Genomic DNA, 9,290 nt, shown 5'->3' with positions numbered 1-9,290 from the left:
ACAGGATGAACTCCCATGCCAATATAGTAGACTCTTGATACATTATCCTTACCAGATAATGATATTAATATCTGAAATGATTTATGACCTCATTAGCATGGGTACTCCATCCACAAGTGCATCTTGAAACCCATGTGTTCTTTCATTCTCTGATACTTGTCACTAAATCTAGAAATAGATCCTCCAAAGTGGATTCAATGGACTAGACATTTTCTGGACATTTTAATATTGTGTGGATACCAGAATAGCAGTTGGGCTCTCTATCTATTGCTGCATTCTCTTTCTACAAAGATGTAGTTCATGGAAAATTATACTCATAGTTTTAGGGTTGAGAGGGACCATAGATGGTATGGAGTCCAACCCTGTCATTTTATAGATATGGAAAGTAAGGACCCAGAGAGCTTAATTAATTTTTTTAAAACATAAGTATTAGTTGACAGTAGCAATATTTGAACCAATGTCTTCTAATACTAAAATGAGCATCTTTTCAATGTATATTTCAAATTGGCAAGCATCAATCCAAAACAACTTCATTCTAGATCCTGAAAATACAAAAATAAAAATAAATCACTCCTTGCCCTCAAACAGCTAATATTCTATTTGGGGGAAATTTTGTTTATACAGATAAGAAAATATCTTTCATTCTTTATTTTTCTTTGGATATGTGATTTCACTGCTATAGGAAATTCCTTATAAGGGAATTGCCTCTACGAATATAGATAAGTAAATGCTCTTCAATATAAGAGTTGGTAGGCAGGAGCAGGACTGAGAGATTACATAACTTACCAAGGCTTACATAGCCAGTCTGTATCTAAAGTAAAAATTCAATACAGTCCTGTTGCAATTGAGGCCAGTTCTCTATCTCCCATGCCATTGTGCCCAATGCACATAAAATTAATACAAAGCCATTTAGAGGTGATAGAATGTGTCTCTCTTGGGAAGTGACATGAGCTAAGTTATTAAGGGAACAAGGGATTCTAAAGACAAAAAGAGGAGAAGGAAATTCTAGGCATGGACGACAGTCTATACAAAAGCATAAGGACAGGAAATAGAAGTCTTGTTGGAACGCAGAATGTTTAAGTGGAATAATATATAATAGACTTAGAAAGATGGAAGGCTTTAAATAGTAATTGTTAAGATTAACATAGGGAAGGTAGGTGGCACAGTGGTTGAATACCAGGTCTGGAGTCAAGAAGATTCTTCTTTCTGAGTTCAAATATGACCTTTGACGCTTATTAACTATATGACCTTAAGCAAGTCAGTTAATCCTGTTTGCCTCAATTTTCTCATTTGTAAAATGAACCGGAGAAGGAAATTGCAAACCACTATTGACCAAGATTTTTTGATCACCAAGACTGACATTTTGTTCCAGGCTTAATAGTGAACCAATGAAGCTGAGCAAGGGTCTGAAACAGTCAAATCTAAGCTTCAGAATTATGTATTAGGCAGGTCCATAGGGAATGAGTGGAAAAGGGTGAGGTTTCTAGCAGGAAGGTCAACTGGAAGACTATAGGAATACTCCAGATGGGAGAACATAAGGGTCTGAATTACAGTAGTTCAGTTATTCAGTCATATCTAATTATTCGTGATCCCTTTTGGGGTTTTCTCAGCAAATATACTGGAGTGGTTTTCCATTTCCTTCTCCAGCTCATTTTACAAATGAGGAAACTGAGGCAAAGAGGATTAAGTGACTTACCCAGGGTCTCACAGCTAGTACGTATCTGAGGCCAGATTTGAACTCAGAAAGATAAAATCTTCTTGATTCCAGGCTTGGCATTCTAGCTATCCTCTAATCATAGTAGTAGTAATGAGAATATGAAGGCTGGATCAATAGGTGTGGGAATTATCTTTGCAGAGTTGATAGACGAATCCATACCAGCTAATAAAATCACTAATGTGAAAGATGACTGATATATTCCATCTATATGGCCTTCTCCCCAGCAAAAATATATTCATATAAATGTCCTAGAAATTGAAATCCATGATAAGCAAGTGATGTTAGCCCTCGATTTCTATTAGTATTAAACCCCATATTTCTTGAATCCAACTATTTAGCAACCTTGCCCACTCAAAGCATGATTGGGAATCAAAAAGAGGAAAAATACAGTATCTGAGCCTGCAAATACATATCAGAAGTGAATATGCATTTACCAGGCCTTTTCCAAGATAACAGGCAATAGTTGATTTTGATAAAAGCTTGCTGATTGATAATCTTCTTGTACATATATTTTCAGTTTTATATTTATAAATAAGTTCTATTTCTAAGATTGTGGAGGTAACCTTACACATTTGATAAGTAAATTTTAATTTTAATAGTATGTAAAGAGGGAAATAAGAAAAATTTTCTTCAGACTCTCCCTCATATCCTAATGACTCATTTTAATCCATGACTCTAATAGAGTTTGTTAGATAGCTTCGAAATCCATAGCAGATTCATTCATCTGAGATTGATTTTCTGAATTTTTCATTCAAACATCATGAATTCATTAAAAAGTGACATGTGAAAGTATCACATAACATGGAAGAGGCAGAGCTCTAAATGGCAACAGACAACTCCAAAAGCCCTGAAGTCTAAGGCCATTTAGTACAGGGATCTGAAACATCTCAGTAGTTCCAAAGGTCATCATTTTGCAATGACAATACAGTAATAACTTATATTCATGAAATGGCTTTATGTAATTAGCAAAAATTAATTCATTTTCATTAAATTCAAAAACAAATTATGTCTGCTTCCTGAAGATATTGAGAACCATTACCAGTAGGCTGGCCACTTAACGTTTAATTCTTGGCCATGAAAATACATAAAAGAAAGATACAAAATTGCCCTCAGGCTTAGGTAGATATCATATGTTTTTTTAAGAAAAATATTTTTTTTGTTTTTAAAATCAATATGAAGTATTAGTTCCAAGGCAAAAGAGTGGCAAGGGCTAGGCAATTGAAGTTATATGCCTTATCTAGGGTCACAAAGTGTCTAAGGTCACATTTGAACCCAGGATCTCCTTTTCTAGGCCTACTCTCTATCCCCTGAACTACCTACCATGTGCTTTTACAATGACTATATGGATGGTGTCAAAAATAAGACTGAGTTTTATACAGTCTTTATCCTTCTGTTGGTCTTATTCTTTCTTTGACAAATGCAGAGTGTCTTCCAATTAACATTTGACTTTCAACATTCCCAAAGACATTGTCCTTGACCTCCCTGTCTCCTTCCTAATACTATTTACTCATCAAATGTGTAAGGTTGCTTTTATAACCCTATATATATGTGAGATATATATATGTATATGTATATATAATTTAGTAGGCATAAAAGTAAAGTGGAAAAAAACTATGTAAGAATGTTATCAATTAGCAAGCAGACCCTGGAAAAGGCATAATTAATAAAGTGCTCATGTGAAAGAAAATTTTAGTGAACTGAAAATTCAATAATCAATTCAATAAAATATTTATTAGGAGCCTACTATAGGATAGTTAAAATTTTAATTTAAAGCACATTACCAGTATTGCCAGAACAAGGAAGATACTAGACCCCATGCACGCTACCAGGGTCAGGCAATACCTCGAGCATGACTTTATGCTCTGGGTACCACGTGTTAGGAAGGGCATTGACACCTGGAACACATCCAGAGAAGCATCATGAGAATGCAAGTACACTCAAGATTAAGTTGTATTAGGATCAGTAGAAGGGACTAGGGATCATTACCCTAAAGAAGAGGTGACCTGGGATGCCATGAGAGTGACTTTAAAATATTTTGAGGTCTTGAGTGTGGAATAAATAGGAGCACTAGATGAATGTTACAGACACGGAGGGAACACAATAAACTACCTGCGCTTGACATAAAGTTGGTCCTGGTTTCCTCACTGAAAAGCATCCCAAAGCCTGCCCAGGCAATAGTATTGATATCCAATCTTCCTTGACAGATGTAGAAAATATCAGAAGCCCCAAAGCTCCCCTTTATTCCAATAGGCAGAAAGTGAAAATAACCTCTCACTGATCCTGTTCTGTGTTAAGTCACGGAGAGTGTCTCCCAAGTGATACCTGAAAAGAGAACAATGATCTCTATCCCAATCTGTGTTGTATCACTTTTGTAACCATATATATTTATAGAAGCCCGAACTTGAGAGGCATAAAGGCAAAATGATTCATTTAAGTACACCCAAGGGGTTGTTCGAGTGGCAGAAACCCAGGGCAGGATTTTTGGCTGCTTTATGTAGAGATGATAATCCTTGTGACTTGCCAACATCACAACAGTAGGAATGAGTCATACTTGCCATCTGCCAATTTCAACTCCAAGTTGATAATTGAGAAAGAGCCGGAGGCTGGTTCTTCTCAGAAGATGCTAGAGCCTTTAGGGGAATCACTCTCACTCCTGCTGTTTCTTTCCACTGTGCAGTCTATATTTTTACTTGATCCCAAGACCAGAGAGTCGAAATGAGCTTCAATGGTCACAGGTAGAGAGGAAAAGATGGTGGAAATGACAGTAAGAGCAATGGTGCTGAGTCAGTGAATCCTTCCCTTCCAAAGCTACCTTCTGCTATAGAGAAATGCATTTTAGACTCAAAGAATGGTAAAGTTGAAAAGGGGATCTTAGAAAACAGAATACAGGAACTGGAAATTACTTAAGAATATAAAATAGAATGTTGGAGATAAAGGGGAACTCTGATTGAGAATGCCAGAACTGAGAGACTTTAGAACATAGAACAGTCTATTAAAACTGGATCATGGAATAGAGAAAACAGAACATTTGAGCTCGAAGGGACCTTTGACACAAAACAGATGTTAAAGCTAAAAAGATCTTAGAGGTCATGTAGTTCTAGTTTCTCAATTTCACTTTTTAGAGAACTGGAAACTATAGAGAGGAACTAACTTTCCTTTTTCCATATAATGAAGTTAATGATAGAAGACCCACGCCCTGGTCATATCACACAGGCAAGCCAGTTTGGGTGGGGTGAAAATGGGGTTAGATTTTTGAATATTACTAGTTTTGTTCCATGAACTTTGGTACTGTTCCTTCTCACTAGTTTATAAGGATTGTGAGTCGTACTTGCCAGCTTTGTGACTTTAAAAAGTTTCCTAATCTAAGATATTTTTCTCCATTTATGTGGAATAACAGTTGGCTGCATGTTAAAGGTGAGAATTTAATTCTTCACATTTCTTTTGTTCAATCACCAAAGTGAACTTCCCTATCCAACTCAGGTTTCTCAACTGCTTCTGGAAACAAAAATAAAATCAAAACAAAAGAAACCAGCTAATATCAGGAGTCACTTTTGAAGCAAAGAAAATGCTAATACACAGATTTCTAAACCTAGAATTTCCTCAGAAACAATTATCCAGAAGGCCTGGATGAGCAAATGTTCAACAACAATGAGTAAGAGTTCATGGCCCAATATCTTTCTCCTGTTGGATTCAGACCACTTGTCACTTTAAATAACTGAAACCATCCATAGGTTTAATTTCATCTTATATAGCTCCTAAAGACTGCTATTGTGTCTCCAGGTATATATTCAATCAAAAGCTACCATACCCCAAATTTAGTTGCCCCCATGGAGTCTGTAATATCACTTAGTTTGCTTTGTGTCATAGATAAATGAACTCGATTAACTGTCCAGTAAATAATGTTTTTAGGTATTTATCTAGACTAGAACCTTCCATGGATGACTGTCAAAAAGATAAACATTGCCAATGATGACTATGCACATAAGAGGGCATAGTGGGAGGCTTTGACGTCACAGGGCCCAGGTTTGAAACCTGGTTCTGCTACTTACTGCCTCTGTGACTGTGGTCAAGTAATTCAATCTCTTTAGGCCTCAATTTCATCATCTTGAAATAAATGAGCAGCTAACTTTTAAGGCTCCTTCTAACTCTTAATCTAAGATCTTTGAGCTGTGGATCTTCACTTTTCATATAGAGAATCTGAGGATCAAAGAGGGTAAGTGATTCATTCTAAATTAGGTAAGCAGAAAGGAAGAAAGCTGGAAGCATAGGATAATAGATTTAGAGCAAGAAGGTACCAGAGAAGTAATGGATTTCAACTCCATGATCTTATAAATAAATAAACTGAAGCCAAGAGAGATGAGTCCTATTCCCATCCCAATCTAGTTGGGGAGACCAATCAGATCAGACTGGATTAATGTCTCATCAATTTCTTCCCCACTGAGACCTTTTTAATAAGTAGGTCAGTAATCTCTCAGGACAAGAAGTTCACAGAATCACAGAATTCTAGAAATATAATATATATCAGTGGCATCTTCCCTAATTCATAGGGACTGGTGGAGAAAAAAATCCTACCATATCATGCCTGGTAAGTGGTCCATCCAGACTCTCCTTGAAGAACTATGATGGAGAAGTCACTACCTTTGGAGAAGTTCTGTCCACTTTTAGAAAAACACACATACACACACACACACACACACACACACACACACACACACACACAGAGTAAATAAAAGAGCAAAGAAACCTTTTTACTGGTATTCTTGCCAACCTTATTTCATTATGAGTAGTAGTAGTCTCTCGGTAACAGAGGATGACGATTGTCTTTGTGCGTTTTCATCCATGATAGATGAGTGTGCACAAAGACACTTGTGCGTGAAGGAGATTTAAGTGGAAAAGTCGATGCACAGAGACAGTCCCACTCTCTCGGCGTTGGAAGCCTGGGTCCAGTGGCACGAAAAGTCGTTACACCTGGGGACTTCCTCAGCTGCATTGGATGGCCATGTTGTCCTTTGTGCTCCAACACACCCGAAGCACTCCACAGTGCCTTGCTGTATCGCCATCTCAGCCGTTTTATCTTCTTATTGGTTTCTTCCGTCTGTTTGGCCGAAGCAGTCTTCTTTTGACATTACTTTTACAGAACTTGGTAATGCTCTTATTTTTGTCCTTTATTACATGCCCTTCTTTACATCTATTTATCTTTTTTTCTATTCATATCTTTTAAAATCTAAATGATCATTCAAGCTCCCTGTGTGTCCACTTCAGGATTTTCAATTTCCCTTTCTTTCCTTCTTTACGGAGTTAACTTTTTGTCTTCAGAATTTCATACTATAGTTTCATGTAACACTTAGGCTGAATTACCTTGAATAATTCTACTCAATGGAATCCTATCTTACCTTTGCCTAAACTTTTAAAAATCTATTTTCTATAAATCTAATGTATCTATGAGATTATATCCAGCTTCCTCTCTTCACATCTTAACAAACTTGAGAAAAAGTTATCACATCCCTTCAAGGTTTCAATCATTTTCACTCCAGGAAACAATTCTTATGAGAATCAGATCTAGAAAATAATTTTACTTTGCTACCCTCAAAAAAGGGATGAAATTATCAATAAATCAAATCAAGAAACTAGCAGCTATATATACTGGGGGGAGGGGCAGATAACAACAGCAGATGTCTAATTAAAATCTCCTCTTTTTACTACACTATAACTGTTCTAGGCTTTTTAAGGGACTCCCAAACTCCTCATCCATTTTGTCATTCTGTTTAAATGGTCTATAGTAAACTCAGATGACAAAAATCACTTTTTTATCTCTACTCTCTGCCATGATCAATCTTCACTCCTATGCTTTTCACAATGAATATCCACTCTTCCTATAACAGGCTATCAATTTAATATATGGCATATCTATCTATTATGCCATTTCTAGAATTCAAATCAGGCTTCAGAACATGTTAGATTAATTAGATCCAAAGAAGGCATTATAATCACTATTTAATTTAATTATTATAGAGCTTATGAGACTGTCTCAGTTTCTCTATTTGTAAAACTTAAAGAAAAATATTGGTTCTGCCTATCTTAAAGGGCTATTGTGATAAAAATGTATTGTAACTATTAAAATCACACCCAAAAAACATCCAAAAGTTACTTTTCCTGTGGTTATCATAATCATCTATAGATATATAGCATAACAGGGAAATGGCATCAATACTGACAAACCTTATCTAACCTTGTCACTATCTCATTCTCCATGAGGATGTCTTCAAACTTTTTCTCTCTATTTTCAAGATGCTAACTACAACTCATTATGACACACATACATAGGATAATTTATCTTCTAGTCTCTTTTTTTAGTAGTTTAAAGCCATATAGATCTTAACAAAGATTGATAGGCCAGGAATTCTCTCAACTTCTACATTTTCCCCTTCCTTCTGATAAATCTTCAATCCTTCCTTCTTTGATGTATCCTTTCAATGGACCTACAAGCATACTTTAAAATCTCTTCAATTTTTAACAACCAAATCACACTTACTTAATCCATTCTATTTCTCTAGCTAAAAGGCATATATCATAATAGAAATGAAAATTCTCAGATACCCCAGTGTTTAATAAGCCTTAGACATAAATGCTTACTTGTGGTCTGATAAAAAAAAATTTTTTTTTAAAGCACAAGCTAAGAAAACTGGAAAGCAATTTGGCAGAAGTTAGGCTCAGAATAAGTTATATCATGTTCCACAATAAATTTTAAATGGATAAGTGACTTAAACTTCAAAGATCATACCATAAAAAATTAGAAGAGAAGCAAACATATAGTTTTCATGTTTATGGGTAGAACATGTATTCTTAATCAAAACACAAGGACAATTATAAAAAAAATAGATAGTTTTGACTACATTAAATTTAGAGACTTCAGTAAACACAAAATTAATATCTCTAGGATAATGAGGGAAGATGTATAATGAGAAAAACATTTGTATCAAATTTGTTGGATAAGAGTTTGGTATCCATAATTTCTCTCTCTCTCTCTCTCTCTCTCTCTCTCTCTCTCTCTCTCTCTCTCTCTCTCTCTCTCTCTCTCTCTCTCTCTCTCTCTCCATATGTTGATATATATGGATATATATGGATATATGGTCAGTGGAAATTAACACACAAAGGAATTGTAAACTATTAATAGTTGTATGCAAGAATATTCCCATTTACTAACAGACATATAGATAAAAATAATCCTTAGGCTTCATCTCACATCCAGCAAGTTGTCAAAGATGACAAAAGCCTGGAATAATAACTGTTTCAGAGATTTTTTAAAGAGTAGCTCACTAATGCATTGTTGTTGAAGTTGTGAATTGTTACAAAAATTCTAGAAAGCCATTTGGAGTTATATAAAGTGATCAAAATGTTCATATTCTTTGACAAGATATTCCACTATTTAATATAAATACCTAAGGAAGTCAATAAAAGGAACGCTTTATATATCAAAATATTTATATCCTTGTTTTTTCTGGTAGAAAAAAAACTATAAACAACTTCAATTGGAAAATAGCTAAACAAATTATGATACACAAATGTAATAAAA

The sequence above is a fragment of the Monodelphis domestica genome, chromosome 6 (assembly GCF_027887165.1).
Source record: "Monodelphis domestica isolate mMonDom1 chromosome 6, mMonDom1.pri, whole genome shotgun sequence".
Classification (NCBI taxonomy): domain Eukaryota; kingdom Metazoa; phylum Chordata; class Mammalia; order Didelphimorphia; family Didelphidae; genus Monodelphis; species Monodelphis domestica.
Note: the sequence above shows the minus strand (reverse complement) of the source record.